This window comes from Cervus elaphus, chromosome X (genome assembly GCF_910594005.1).
Source record: "Cervus elaphus chromosome X, mCerEla1.1, whole genome shotgun sequence".
Classification (NCBI taxonomy): domain Eukaryota; kingdom Metazoa; phylum Chordata; class Mammalia; order Artiodactyla; family Cervidae; genus Cervus; species Cervus elaphus.
Genome location: NC_057848.1, coordinates 50,649,569 through 50,665,328, shown reverse-complemented (window position 1 = coordinate 50,665,328; position 15,760 = coordinate 50,649,569). Strand labels below are relative to the sequence as shown.

General features: G+C 49.1%; 4 pseudogenes; all 4 read right to left on the bottom strand.

Annotated features, from left to right (window-relative positions):
• Positions 1–1,384: 1,384 nt before the first annotated feature.
• On the bottom strand, positions 1,385–3,606 carry LOC122690299 (annotated as a pseudogene).
• A 2,133-nt stretch (positions 3,607–5,739) lies between these two features.
• On the bottom strand, positions 5,740–7,599 carry LOC122690298 (annotated as a pseudogene).
• Positions 7,600–9,731: 2,132 nt separating this feature from the next.
• Positions 9,732–11,591, bottom strand: LOC122690297 (annotated as a pseudogene).
• A 2,132-nt stretch (positions 11,592–13,723) lies between these two features.
• Positions 13,724–15,583, bottom strand: LOC122690294 (annotated as a pseudogene).
• Positions 15,584–15,760: the final 177 nt, after the last annotated feature.

Below are 15,760 nucleotides of genomic sequence, written 5' to 3'. Positions count from 1 at the left end.
AACCGGACTTCAGTGCTTTTTTTTTTTTTTAATTTTTATTTATTTAACTTTTTCTATCATACATTGATATGAATCAGCCATAGATTTCAATGTATTCCCCATCCCGATCCCCCCTCCCACCTCCCTCTCCACCCGATTCCTCTGGGTCTTCCCAGTGCACCAGGCCCGAGCACTTGTCTCATGCATCCCACCTGGGCTGGTGATCTGTTTCACCATAGATAATATACATGCTGTTCTTTTGAAATATCCCACCCTCACATTCTCCCACAGAGTTCAAAAGTCTGTTCTGTATTTCTGTGTCTCTTTTTCTGTTTTGCATATAGGGTTATCATTACGATCTTTCTAAATTCCATATATATGTGTTAGTATGCTGTAATGTTCTTTATCTTTCTGGCTTACTTCAGTCTGTATAAGGGGCTCCAGTTTCATCCATCTCATTAGGACTGATTCAAATGAATTCTTTTTAACGGCTGAGTAATATTCCATGGTGTATATGTACCACAGCTTCCTTATCCATTCATCTGCTGATGGGCATCTAGGTTGCTTCCATGTCCTGGCTATTATAAACAGTGCTGCGATGAACATTGGGGTGCATGTGTCTCTTTCAGATCTGGTTTCCTCAGTGTGTATGCCCAGAAGTGGGATTGCTGGGTCATATGGCAGTTCTATTTCCAGTTTTTTAAGAAATCTCCACACTGTTTTCCATAGCGGCTGTACTAGTTTGCATTGCCACCAACAGTGTAAGAGGGTTCCCTTTTCTCCACACCCTCTCCAGCATTTATTGCTTGTAGACTTTTGGATAGCAGCCATCCTGACTGGCGTGTAATGGTACCTCATTGTGGTTTTGATTTGCATTTCTCTAATAATGAGAGATGTTGAGCATCTTTTCATGTGATTGTTAGGCATCTGTATGTCTTCTTTGGAGAAATGCCTGTTCAGTGCCTTTTTGAGGAGCTAAATATTTAACTGGAGACAAGAAGGTGACCGAGACGATTAATTTGGCCTTCCAAGACTCAGACCATAAAAAATCTGACCGCAGTGCTTCAGGAGCTACTGGACACACGGGTTTGATCGCTAGGTCAGGACGATCCACTGGAGAATGACATGGTAACCCACTCCCGGGTTCATGCCTGGATAATTCCAGGGACAGTGCAGGCTGATGGGCTAGAGTCCATGGGGAAGCAAGAGTCGCATGAGACTGTCGCGATCTGGAAGACATGCACTAGCACGGAATCCACATTCTCCTTGACAGGAAGATGAGAGAGCTTGTTTGGGCCGGGTAATTAAGTTTTAGTCATCACCTAGCCACCGTTTGAGTTGTCGGGGATCATGACTTTGACGGCAATCCTGCTCATGACTGTGTCCTCGTGTTCAATGGTTGGATCTACGCGAGACCGTCTCTTGGGAGGAGGCTGAGGTGACTCACGGGGGCAGCCACCATCTCCACTTTCAGGGGAGTTCTAAGTTTGCCCTTTTTCGTGTTCACTTCAATGTTTCTCTGTTGCATTGCACCAGGATTCTTGCCAGGGTCTTCGCCTCGCATGCGTCTTCCCCTCTGCATGCCGTTGCTGACTGGCTGTTTGAAGTGCTTGCTTTGCAGATTGGCATCCACATGATTCAGGACTCTGCTTTCTGGAATCCAGTCCAAGCACTGTAATGTACGAAGCATGGCACTGGCTTATCTTCGATGGCAACTTTTAGCTACTTCGATTCCTAACGTAGCAGCTCCACGAGCACGGCACTGTCTCACCCACCTGGAATTGAGGCTTCGGGTTCTGCTTTGTTGCTGAGGATGAGAGATTGGCTACTGCCACTGCCGCCTCCTCCCTCCAGCCCTGAATACTGCCACCAACTCTCTACCCCACCCAGCTGTGCGTCAGACTTGCCCTCAGGCATCGCCAACTGTATGTCCTGGTGACATGTACCTGCGTCCAAGATGGCCCGGGAACCGGACTTCAGTGCTTTTTTGAGGAGCTAAATATTTAACTGGAGGCAAGAAGGTGACCGAGACGATTAATTTGGCCTTCCAAGACTCAGACCATGAAAAATCTGACCGCAGTGCTTCAGGAGCTACTGGACACACAGGTTTGATCCCTAGGTCAGGAAGATCCGCTGGAGAATGACATGGGAACCCACTCCCGGGTTCATGCCTGGATAATTCCAGGGACAGTGCAGGCTGGTGGGCTACAGTCCTTGGGGAAGCAAGAGTCGCATGAGACTGTCGCGATCTGGAAGACATGCTCTTGCTCGGAATCCACATTCTTCTTGACAGGAAGATGAGAGAGCTTGTTTGGGCCGGGCAATTAAGTTTTAGTCATCACCTAGCCACCGTTTGAGTTGTCGGGGATCGTGACTTTGACGGCAATCCTGCTCATGAGTGTGTCCTCGTTTTCAACAGTAGGATCTATGCGAGACCATCTCTTGGGAGGAGGCTGAGGTGACTCACGGGGGCAGCCACCATCTCCACTTCCAGGGGAGTTCTAAGTTTGCTCTTTTTTGTGTTCACTTCAATGTTTCTCTGTTGCATTGCACCAGGCTTCTTGCCAGGGGCCACCCCTTGCATGCATCTCCCCCTCTGCATGGCTCTGCTGACTGGCTCTTTGAAGTTCTCTCTGCTTCTGCAAATTGGTATCCATATGCTTGAGGACTCTGCTTTCTGGAATCGAGTCCAAGCACTGTAATGTATGAAGTATGGCACTTGCTTATCTTCGATGGCAACTTCTGGCTACTTCGTTTCTTAAAGAAGGAGCTCCACAAGCACGGCACTTTCTCACGCTCCTGGAATTGAGGCTTCGTATCCTGCTTTGATGCTGTGGATGAGAGACTGGCTACTGCCACTGCCGCCTCCTCCCACCAGCCCTGACTACTGCCACCAACTCTCTACCCCACCCAGCTTGCGTCAGACTTGCCCTCAGGCATCGCCAACTCTATGTCCTGGTGCCATGTACCTGCGTCTGCAGCCGGCCCAGCAACCGGACCTCAATGCTTTTTTGAGGAGCTAAATATTTAACTGGAGGCCAGAAGGTGACCGTGACGATTAATTTGGCCTTCCAAGACTCAGACCATAAAAAATCTGACCGCACTGCTTCAGGAGCTACTGGACACACAGGTTTGATCCCTAGGTCAGGAAGATCCGCTGGAGAATGACATGGTAACCCACTCCTGTGTTCATGCCTGGATAATTCAAGGGACAGTGGAGACTGGTGGGCTACAGTCGATGGGGAAGCAAGAGTCCCATGAGACTGTCGCGATCTGGAAGACACGCACTAGCGCGGAATCCACAGTCTTCTTGACAGGAAGATGAGAGAGCTTGTTTGGGCCGGGCAATTAAGTTTTAGTCATCACCTAGCCACCGTTTGTGTTGTCGGGGATCGAGACTTTGACTGCAAATCCTGCTCATGACTGTGTCCTCGTTTTCAGTAGTTGGATCTACCCGAGACCATCTCTTGGGAGGAGGCTGAGGTGACTCACGGGGGCAGCCACCATCTCCACTTCCAAGGGAGTTCTAAGTTTGCTCTTTTTCATGTTCACTTCAATGTTTCTCTGTTGCATTGCACCAGGATTCTTGCCAGGGGCTTCGCCTTGCATGCGTCTTCCCCTCTGCATGCCGATACTGACTGGCTGTTTGAATTACTTGCTTTGCAGATTGGCATCCACATGATTCAGGACTCTGCTTTCTGGAATCCAATAACGCACTTTAATGTACGAAGCGAGGCACTTGCTTATCTTCGATGGCAACTTCTAGCTACTTCGTTTCCTAAAGTAGGAGCTCCACAAGCACGGCACAGTCTCACCCTCTTGGAATTGAGCCTTCGTGTCCTGCTTTGATGCTGTGGATGAGAGATTGGCTACTGCCACTGCCGCCTCCTCCCTCCAGCCCTGACTACTGCCACCAACTCTCTACCCCACCCAGCTGTGCGTCAGACTTGCCCTCAGGCATCGCCAACTCTATGTCCTGGTGCCATGTACCTGCGTCCGCAGACGGCCCAGCAACCGGACTTCAGTGCTTTTTTTTTTTTTTTTAATTTTTATTTATTTAACTTTTTCTATCATACATTGATATGAATCAGCCATAGATTTCAATGTATTCCCCATCCCGATCCCCCCTCCCACCTCCCTCTCCACCCGATTCCTCTGGGTCTTCCCAGTGCACCAGGCCCGAGCACTTGTCTCATGCATCCCACCTGGGCTGGTGATCTGTTTCACCATAGATAATATACATGCTGTTCTTTTGAAATATCCCACCCTCACATTCTCCCACAGAGTTCAAAAGTCTGTTCTGTATTTCTGTGTCTCTTTTTCTGTTTTGCATATAGGGTTATCATTACGATCTTTCTAAATTCCATATATATGTGTTAGTATGCTGTAATGTTCTTTATCTTTCTGGCTTACTTCAGTCTGTATAAGGGGCTCCAGTTTCATCCATCTCATTAGGACTGATTCAAATGAATTCTTTTTAACGGCTGAGTAATATTCCATGGTGTATATGTACCACAGCTTCCTTATCCATTCATCTGCTGATGGGCATCTAGGTTGCGTCCATGTCCTGGCTATTATAAACAGTGCTGCGATGAACATTGGGGTGCATGTGTCTCTTTCAGATCTGGTTTCCTCAGTGTGTATGCCCAGAAGTGGGATTGCTGGGTCATATGGCAGTTCTATTTCCAGTTTTTTAAGAAATCTCCACACTGTTTTCCATAGCGGCTGTACTAGTTTGCATTGCCACCAACAGTGTAAGAGGGTTCCCTTTTCTCCACACCCTCTCCAGCATTTATTGCTTGTAGACTTTTGGATAGCAGCCATCCTGACTGGCGTGTAATGGTACCTCATTGTGGTTTTGATTTGCATTTCTCTAATAATGAGAGATGTTGAGCATCTTTTCATGTGATTGTTAGGCATCTATATGTCTTCTTTGGAGAAATGCCTGTTCAGTGCCTTTTTGAGGAGCTAAATATTTAACTGGAGACAAGAAGGTGACCGAGACGATTAATTTGGCCTTCCAAGACTCAGACCATAAAAAATCTGACCGCAGTGCTTCAGGAGCTACTGGACACACGGGTTTGATCGCTAGGTCAGGAAGATCCACTGGAGAATGACATGGTAACCCACTCCCGGGTTCATGCCTGGATAATTCCAGGGACAGTGCAGGCTGATGGGCTAGAGTCCATGGGGAAGCAAGAGTCGCATGAGACTGTCGCAATCTGGAAGACATGCACTAGCACGGAATCCACATTCTCCTTGACAGGAAGATGAGAGAGCTTGTTTGGGCCGGGTAATTAAGTTTTAGTCATCACCTAGCCACCGTTTGAGTTGTCGGGGATCATGACTTTGACGGCAATCCTACTCATGACTGTGTCCTCGTGTTCAATGGTTGGATCTACCCGAGACCGTCTCTTGGGAGGAGGCTGAGGTGACTCACGGGGGCAGCCACCATCTCCACTTTCAGGGGAGTTCTAAGTTTGCTCTTTTTCGTGTTCACTTCAATGTTTCTCTGTTGCATTGCACCAGGATTCTTGCCAGGGTCTTCGCCTCGCATGCGTCTTCCCCTCTGCATGCCGTTGCTGACTGGCTGTTTGAAGTGCTTGCTTTGCAGATTGGCATCCACATGATTCAGGACTCTGCTTTCTGGAATCCAGTCCAAGCACTGTAATGTACGAAGCATGGCACTGGCTTATCTTCGATGGCAACTTCTAGCTACTTTGTTTCCTAATGTAGGAGCTCCACGAGCACGGCACTGTCTCACCCACCTGGAATTGAGGCTTCGGGTTCTGCTTTGTTGCTGAGGATGAGAGATTGGCTACTGCCACTGCCGCCTCCTCCCTCCAGCCCTGAATACTGCCACCAACTCTCTACCCCATCCAGCTGTGCGTCAGACTTGCCCTCAGGCATCGCCAACTGTATGTCCTGGTGACATGTACCTGCGTCGAAGATGGCCCGGGAACCGGACTTCAGTGCTTTTTTGAGGAGATAAATATTTAACTGGAGGCAAGAAGGTGACCGAGACGATTAATTTGGCCTTCCAAGACTCAGACCATGAAAAATCTGACCGCAGTGCTTCAGGAGCTACTGGACACACAGGTTTGATCCCTAGGTCAGGAAGATCCGCTGGAGAATGACATGGTAACCCACTCCCGGGTTCATGCCTGGATAATTCCAGGGACAGTGCAGGCTGGTGGGCTACAGTCCTTGGGGAAGCAAGAGTCGCATGAGACTGTCGCGATCTGGAAGACACGCTCTTGCTCGGAATCCACATTCTTCTTGACAGGAAGATGAGAGAGCTTGTTTGGGCCGGGCAATTAAGTTTTAGTCATCACCTAGCCACCGTTTGAGTTGTCGGGGATCGTGACTTTGACGGCAATCCTGCTCATGAGTGTGTCCTCGTTTTCAACAGTAGGATCTATGCGAGACCATCTCTTGGGAGGAGGCTGAGGTGACTCACGGGGGCAGCCACCATCTCCACTTCCAGGGGAGTTCTAAGTTTGCTCTTTTTTGTGTTCACTTCAATGTTTCTCTGTTGCATTGCACCAGGCTTCTTGCCAGGGGCCACCCCTTGCATGCATCTCCCCCTCTGCATGCCTCTGCTGACTGGCTCTTTGAAGTTCTCTCTGCTTCTGCAAATTGGTATCCATATGCTTGAGGACTCTGCTTTCTGGAATCGAGTCCAAGCACTGTAATGTATGAAGTATGGCACTTGCTTATCTTCGATGGCAACTTCTGGCTACTTCGTTTCTTAAAGAAGGAGCTCCACAAGCACGGCACTTTCTCACGCTCCTGGAATTGAGGCTTCGTATCCTGCTTTGATGCTGTGGATGAGAGACTGGCTACTGCCACTGCCGCCTCCTCCCACCAGCCCTGACTACTGCCACCAACTCTCTACCCCACCCAGCTTGCGTCAGACTTGCCCTCAGGCATCGCCAACTCTATGTCCTGGTGCCATGTACCTGCGTCTGCAGCCAGCCCAGCAACCGGACCTCAATGCTTTTTTGAGGAGCTAAATATTTAACTGGAGGCCAGAAGGTGACCGAGACGATTAATTTGGCCTTCCAAGACTCAGACCATAAAAAATCTGACCGCACTGCTTCAGGAGCTACTGGACACACAGGTTTGATCCCTAGGTCAGGAAGATCCGCTGGAGAATGACATGGTAACCCACTCCTGTGTTCATGCCTGGATAATTCAAGGGACAGTGGAGACTGGTGGGCTACAGTCGATGGGGAAGCAAGAGTCCCATGAGACTGTCGCGATCTGGAAGACACGCTCTAGCGCGGAATCCACAGTCTTCTTGACAGGAAGATGAGAGAGCTTGTTTGGGCCGGGCAATTAAGTTTTAGTCATCACCTAGCCACCGTTTGTGTTGTCGGGGATCGAGACTTTGACTGCAAATCCTGCTCATGACTGTGTCCTCGTTTTCAGTAGTTGGATCTACCCGAGACCATCTCTTGGGAGGAGGCTGAGGTGACTCACGGGGGCAGCCACCATCTCCACTTCCAAGGGAGTTCTAAGTTTGCTCTTTTTCATGTTCACTTCAATGTTTCTCTGTTGCATTGCACCAGGATTCTTGCCAGGGGCTTCGCCTTGCATGCGTCTTCCCCTCTGCATGCCGATACTGACTGGCTGTTTGAATTACTTGCTTTGCAGATTGGCATCCACATGATTCAGGACTCTGCTTTCTGGAATCCAATAACGCACTTTAATGTACGAAGCGAGGCACTTGCTTATCTTCGATGGCAACTTCTAGCTACTTCGTTTCCTAAAGTAGGAGCTCCACAAGCACGGCACAGTCTCACCCTCTTGGAATTGAGCCTTCGTGTCCTGCTTTGATGCTGTGGATGAGAGATTGGCTACTGCCACTGCCGCCTCCTCCCTCCAGCCCTGACTACTGCCACCAACTCTCTACCCCACCCAGCTGTGCGTCAGACTTGCCCTCAGGCATCGCCAACTCTATGTCCTGGTGCCATGTACCTGCGTCCGCAGACGGCCCAGCAACCGGACTTCAGTGCTTTTTTTTTTTTTTTAATTTTTATTTATTTAACTTTTTCTATCATACATTGATATGAATCAGCCATAGATTTCAATGTATTCCCCATCCCGATCCCCCCTCCCACCTCCCTCTCCACCCGATTCCTCTGGGTCTTCCCAGTGCACCAGGCCCGAGCACTTGTCTCATGCATCCCACCTGGGCTGGTGATCTGTTTCACCATAGATAATATACATGCTGTTCTTTTGAAATATCCCACCCTCACATTCTCCCACAGAGTTCAAAAGTCTGTTCTGTATTTCTGTGTCTCTTTTTCTGTTTTGCATATAGGGTTATCATTACGATCTTTCTAAATTCCATATATATGTGTTAGTATGCTGTAATGTTCTTTATCTTTCTGGCTTACTTCAGTCTGTATAAGGGGCTCCAGTTTCATCCATCTCATTAGGACTGATTCAAATGAATTCTTTTTAACGGCTGAGTAATATTCCATGGTGTATATGTACCACAGCTTCCTTATCCATTCATCTGCTGATGGGCATCTAGGTTGCGTCCATGTCCTGGCTATTATAAACAGTGCTGCGATGAACATTGGGGTGCATGTGTCTCTTTCAGATCTGGTTTCCTCAGTGTGTATGCCCAGAAGTGGGATTGCTGGGTCATATGGCAGTTCTATTTCCAGTTTTTTAAGAAATCTCCACACTGTTTTCCATAGCGGCTGTACTAGTTTGCATTGCCACCAACAGTGTAAGAGGGTTCCCTTTTCTCCACACCCTCTCCAGCATTTATTGCTTGTAGACTTTTGGATAGCAGCCATCCTGACTGGCGTGTAATGGTACCTCATTGTGGTTTTGATTTGCATTTCTCTAATAATGAGAGATGTTGAGCATCTTTTCATGTGATTGTTAGGCATCTATATGTCTTCTTTGGAGAAATGCCTGTTCAGTGCCTTTTTGAGGAGCTAAATATTTAACTGGAGACAAGAAGGTGACCGAGACGATTAATTTGGCCTTCCAAGACTCAGACCATAAAAAATCTGACCGCAGTGCTTCAGGAGCTACTGGACACACGGGTTTGATCGCTAGGTCAGGAAGATCCACTGGAGAATGACATGGTAACCCACTCCCGGGTTCATGCCTGGATAATTCCAGGGACAGTGCAGGCTGATGGGCTAGAGTCCATGGGGAAGCAAGAGTCGCATGAGACTGTCGCGATCTGGAAGACATGCACTAGCACGGAATCCACATTCTCCTTGACAGGAAGATGAGAGAGCTTGTTTGGGCCGGGTAATTAAGTTTTAGTCATCACCTAGCCACCGTTTGAGTTGTCGGGGATCATGACTTTGACGGCAATCCTGCTCATGACTGTGTCCTCGTGTTCAATGGTTGGATCTACCCGAGACCGTCTCTTGGGAGGAGGCTGAGGTGACTCACGGGGGCAGCCACCATCTCCACTTTCAGGGGAGTTCTAAGTTTGCTCTTTTTCGTGTTCACTTCAATGTTTCTCTGTTGCATTGCACCAGGATTCTTGCCAGGGTCTTCGCCTCGCATGCGTCTTCCCCTCTGCATGCCGTTGCTGACTGGCTGTTTGAAGTGCTTGCTTTGCAGATTGGCATCCACATGATTCAGGACTCTGCTTTCTGGAATCCAGTCCAAGCACTGTAATGTACGAAGCATGGCACTGGCTTATCTTCGATGGCAACTTTTAGCTGCTTCAATTCCTAATGTAGGAGCTCCACGAGCACGGCACTGTCTCACCCACCTGGAATTGAGGCTTCGGGTTCTGCTTTGTTGCTGAGGATGAGAGATTGGCTACTGCCACTGCCGCCTCCTCCCTCCAGCCCTGAATACTGCCACCAACTCTCTACCCCATCCAGCTGTGCGTCAGACTTGCCCTCAGGCATCGCCAACTGTATGTCCTGGTGACATGTACCTGCGTCCAAGATGGCCCGGGAACCGGACTTCAGTGCTTTTTTGAGGAGCTAAATATTTAACTGGAGGCAAGAAGGTGACCGAGACGATTAATTTGGCCTTCCAAGACTCAGACCATGAAAAATCTGACCGCAGTGCTTCAGGAGCTACTGGACACACAGGTTTGATCCCTAGGTCAGGAAGATCCGCTGGAGAATGACATGGTAACCCACTCCCGGGTTCATGCCTGGATAATTCCAGGGACAGTGCAGGCTGGTGGGCTACAGTCCTTGGGGAAGCAAGAGTCGCATGAGACTGTCGCGATCTGGAAGACACGCTCTTGCTCGGAATCCACATTCTTCTTGACAGGAAGATGAGAGAGCTTGTTTGGGCCGGGCAATTAAGTTTTAGTCATCACCTAGCCACCGTTTGAGTTGTCGGGGATCGTGACTTTGACGGCAATCCTGCTCATGAGTGTGTCCTCGTTTTCAACAGTAGGATCTATGCGAGACCATCTCTTGGGAGGAGGCTGAGGTGACTCACGGGGGCAGCCACCATCTCCACTTCCAGGGGAGTTCTAAGTTTGCTCTTTTTTGTGTTCACTTCAATGTTTCTCTGTTGCATTGCACCAGGCTTCTTGCCAGGGGCCACCCCTTGCATGCATCTCCCCCTCTGCATGCCTCTGCTGACTGGCTCTTTGAAGTTCTCTCTGCTTCTGCAAATTGGTATCCATATGCTTGAGGACTCTGCTTTCTGGAATCGAGTCCAAGCACTGTAATGTATGAAGTATGGCACTTGCTTATCTTCGATGGCAACTTCTGGCTACTTCGTTTCTTAAAGAAGGAGCTCCACAAGCACGGCACTTTCTCACGCTCCTGGAATTGAGGCTTCGTATCCTGCTTTGATGCTGTGGATGAGAGACTGGCTACTGCCACTGCCGCCTCCTCCCACCAGCCCTGACTACTGCCACCAACTCTCTACCCCACCCAGCTTGCGTCAGACTTGCCCTCAGGCATCGCCAACTCTATGTCCTGGTGCCATGTACCTGCGTCTGCAGCCAGCCCAGCAACCGGACCTCAATGCTTTTTTGAGGAGCTAAATATTTAACTGGAGGCCAGAAGGTGACCGAGACGATTAATTTGGCCTTCCAAGACTCAGACCATAAAAAATCTGACCGCACTGCTTCAGGAGCTACTGGACACACAGGTTTGATCCCTAGGTCAGGAAGATCCGCTGGAGAATGACATGGTAACCCACTCCTGTGTTCATGCCTGGATAATTCAAGGGACAGTGGAGACTGGTGGGCTACAGTCGATGGGGAAGCAAGAGTCCCATGAGACTGTCGCGATCTGGAAGACACGCACTAGCGCGGAATCCACAGTCTTCTTGACAGGAAGATGAGAGAGCTTGTTTGGGCCGGGCAATTAAGTTTTAGTCATCACCTAGCCACCGTTTGTGTTGTCGGGGATCGAGACTTTGACTGCAAATCCTGCTCATGACTGTGTCCTCGTTTTCAGTAGTTGGATCTACCCGAGACCATCTCTTGGGAGGAGGCTGAGGTGACTCACGGGGGCAGCCACCATCTCCACTTCCAAGGGAGTTCTAAGTTTGCTCTTTTTCATGTTCACTTCAATGTTTCTCTGTTGCATTGCACCAGGATTCTTGCCAGGGGCTTCGCCTTGCATGCGTCTTCCCCTCTGCATGCCGATACTGACTGGCTGTTTGAATTACTTGCTTTGCAGATTGGCATCCACATGATTCAGGACTCTGCTTTCTGGAATCCAATAACGCACTTTAATGTACGAAGCGAGGCACTTGCTTATCTTCGATGGCAACTTCTAGCTACTTCGTTTCCTAAAGTAGGAGCTCCACAAGCACGGCACAGTCTCACCCTCTTGGAATTGAGCCTTCGTGTCCTGCTTTGATGCTGTGGATGAGAGATTGGCTACTGCCACTGCCGCCTCCTCCCTCCAGCCCTGACTACTGCCACCAACTCTCTACCCCACCCAGCTGTGCGTCAGACTTGCCCTCAGGCATCGCCAACTCTATGTCCTGGTGCCATGTACCTGCGTCCGCAGACGGCCCAGCAACCGGACTTCAGTGCTTTTTTTTTTTTTTTAATTTTTATTTATTTAACTTTTTCTATCATACATTGATATGAATCAGCCATAGATTTCAATGTATTCCCCATCCCGATCCCCCCTCCCACCTCCCTCTCCACCCGATTCCTCTGGGTCTTCCCAGTGCACCAGGCCCGAGCACTTGTCTCATGCATCCCACCTGGGCTGGTGATCTGTTTCACCATAGATAATATACATGCTGTTCTTTTGAAATATCCCACCCTCACATTCTCCCACAGAGTTCAAAAGTCTGTTCTGTATTTCTGTGTCTCTTTTTCTGTTTTGCATATAGGGTTATCATTACGATCTTTCTAAATTCCATATATATGTGTTAGTATGCTGTAATGTTCTTTATCTTTCTGGCTTACTTCAGTCTGTATAAGGGGCTCCAGTTTCATCCATCTCATTAGGACTGATTCAAATGAATTCTTTTTAACGGCTGAGTAATATTCCATGGTGTATATGTACCACAGCTTCCTTATCCATTCATCTGCTGATGGGCATCTAGGTTGCGTCCATGTCCTGGCTATTATAAACAGTGCTGCGATGAACATTGGGGTGCATGTGTCTCTTTCAGATCTGGTTTCCTCAGTGTGTATGCCCAGAAGTGGGATTGCTGGGTCATATGGCAGTTCTATTTCCAGTTTTTTAAGAAATCTCCACACTGTTTTCCATAGCGGCTGTACTAGTTTGCATTGCCACCAACAGTGTAAGAGGGTTCCCTTTTCTCCACACCCTCTCCAGCATTTATTGCTTGTAGACTTTTGGATAGCAGCCATCCTGACTGGCGTGTAATGGTACCTCATTGTGGTTTTGATTTGCATTTCTCTAATAATGAGAGATGTTGAGCATCTTTTCATGTGATTGTTAGGCATCTATATGTCTTCTTTGGAGAAATGCCTGTTCAGTGCCTTTTTGAGGAGCTAAATATTTAACTGGAGACAAGAAGGTGACCGAGACGATTAATTTGGCCTTCCAAGACTCAGACCATAAAAAATCTGACCGCAGTGCTTCAGGAGCTACTGGACACACGGGTTTGATCGCTAGGTCAGGAAGATCCACTGGAGAATGACATGGTAACCCACTCCCGGGTTCATGCCTGGATAATTCCAGGGACAGTGCAGGCTGATGGGCTAGAGTCCATGGGGAAGCAAGAGTCGCATGAGACTGTCGCGATCTGGAAGACATGCACTAGCACGGAATCCACATTCTCCTTGACAGGAAGATGAGAGAGCTTGTTTGGGCCGGGTAATTAAGTTTTAGTCATCACCTAGCCACCGTTTGAGTTGTCGGGGATCATGACTTTGACGGCAATCCTGCTCATGACTGTGTCCTCGTGTTCAATGGTTGGATCTACCCGAGACCGTCTCTTGGGAGGAGGCTGAGGTGACTCACGGGGGCAGCCACCATCTCCACTTTCAGGGGAGTTCTAAGTTTGCTCTTTTTCGTGTTCACTTCAATGTTTCTCTGTTGCATTGCACCAGGATTCTTGCCAGGGTCTTCGCCTCGCATGCGTCTTCCCCTCTGCATGCCGTTGCTGACTGGCTGTTTGAAGTGCTTGCTTTGCAGATTGGCATCCACATGATTCAGGACTCTGCTTTCTGGAATCCAGTCCAAGCACTGTAATGTACGAAGCATGGCACTGGCTTATCTTCGATGGCAACTTTTAGCTGCTTCAATTCCTAATGTAGGAGCTCCACGAGCACGGCACTGTCTCACCCACCTGGAATTGAGGCTTCGGGTTCTGCTTTGTTGCTGAGGATGAGAGATTGGCTACTGCCACTGCCGCCTCCTCCCTCCAGCCCTGAATACTGCCACCAACTCTCTACCCCATCCAGCTGTGCGTCAGACTTGCCCTCAGGCATCGCCAACTGTATGTCCTGGTGACATGTACCTGCGTCCAAGATGGCCCGGGAACCGGACTTCAGTGCTTTTTTGAGGAGCTAAATATTTAACTGGAGGCAAGAAGGTGACCGAGACGATTAATTTGGCCTTCCAAGACTCAGACCATGAAAAATCTGACCGCAGTGCTTCAGGAGCTACTGGACACACAGGTTTGATCCCTAGGTCAGGAAGATCCGCTGGAGAATGACATGGTAACCCACTCCCGGGTTCATGCCTGGATAATTCCAGGGACAGTGCAGGCTGGTGGGCTACAGTCCTTGGGGAAGCAAGAGTCGCATGAGACTGTCGCGATCTGGAAGACACGCTCTTGCTCGGAATCCACATTCTTCTTGACAGGAAGATGAGAGAGCTTGTTTGGGCCGGGCAATTAAGTTTTAGTCATCACCTAGCCACCGTTTGAGTTGTCGGGGATCGTGACTTTGACGGCAATCCTGCTCATGAGTGTGTCCTCGTTTTCAACAGTAGGATCTATGCGAGACCATCTCTTGGGAGGAGGCTGAGGTGACTCACGGGGGCAGCCACCATCTCCACTTCCAGGGGAGTTCTAAGTTTGCTCTTTTTTGTGTTCACTTCAATGTTTCTCTGTTGCATTGCACCAGGCTTCTTGCCAGGGGCCACCCCTTGCATGCATCTCCCCCTCTGCATGCCTCTGCTGACTGGCTCTTTGAAGTTCTCTCTGCTTCTGCAAATTGGTATCCATATGCTTGAGGACTCTGCTTTCTGGAATCGAGTCCAAGCACTGTAATGTATGAAGTATGGCACTTGCTTATCTTCGATGGCAACTTCTGGCTACTTCGTTTCTTAAAGAAGGAGCTCCACAAGCACGGCACTTTCTCACGCTCCTGGAATTGAGGCTTCGTATCCTGCTTTGATGCTGTGGATGAGAGACTGGCTACTGCCACTGCCGCCTCCTCCCACCAGCCCTGACTACTGCCACCAACTCTCTACCCCACCCAGCTTGCGTCAGACTTGCCCTCAGGCATCGCCAACTCTATGTCCTGGTGCCATGTACCTGCGTCTGCAGCCAGCCCAGCAACCGGACCTCAATGCTTTTTTGAGGAGCTAAATATTTAACTGGAGGCCAGAAGGTGACCGAGACGATTAATTTGGCCTTCCAAGACTCAGACCATAAAAAATCTGACCGCACTGCTTCAGGAGCTACTGGACACACAGGTTTGATCCCTAGGTCAGGAAGATCCGCTGGAGAATGACATGGTAACCCACTCCTGTGTTCATGCCTGGATAATTCAAGGGACAGTGGAGACTGGTGGGCTACAGTCGATGGGGAAGCAAGAGTCCCATGAGACTGTCGCGATCTGGAAGACACGCACTAGCGCGGAATCCACAGTCTTCTTGACAGGAAGATGAGAGAGCTTGTTTGGGCCGGGCAATTAAGTTTTAGTCATCACCTAGCCACCGTTTGTGTTGTCGGGGATCGAGACTTTGACTGCAAATCCTGCTCATGACTGTGTCCTCGTTTTCAGTAGTTGGATCTACCCGAGACCATCTCTTGGGAGGAGGCTGAGGTGACTCACGGGGGCAGCCACCATCTCCACTTCCAAGGGAGTTCTAAGTTTGCTCTTTTTCATGTTCACTTCAATGTTTCTCTGTTGCATTGCACCAGGATTCTTGCCAGGGGCTTCGCCTTGCATGCGTCTTCCCCTCTGCATGCCGATACTGACTGGCTGTTTGAATTACTTGCTTTGCAGATTGGCATCCACATGATTCAGGACTCTGCTTTCTGGAATCCAATAACGCACTTTAATGTACGAAGCGAGGCACTTGCTTATCTTCGATGGCAACTTCTAGCTACTTCGTTTCCTAAAGTAGGAGCTCCACAAGCACGG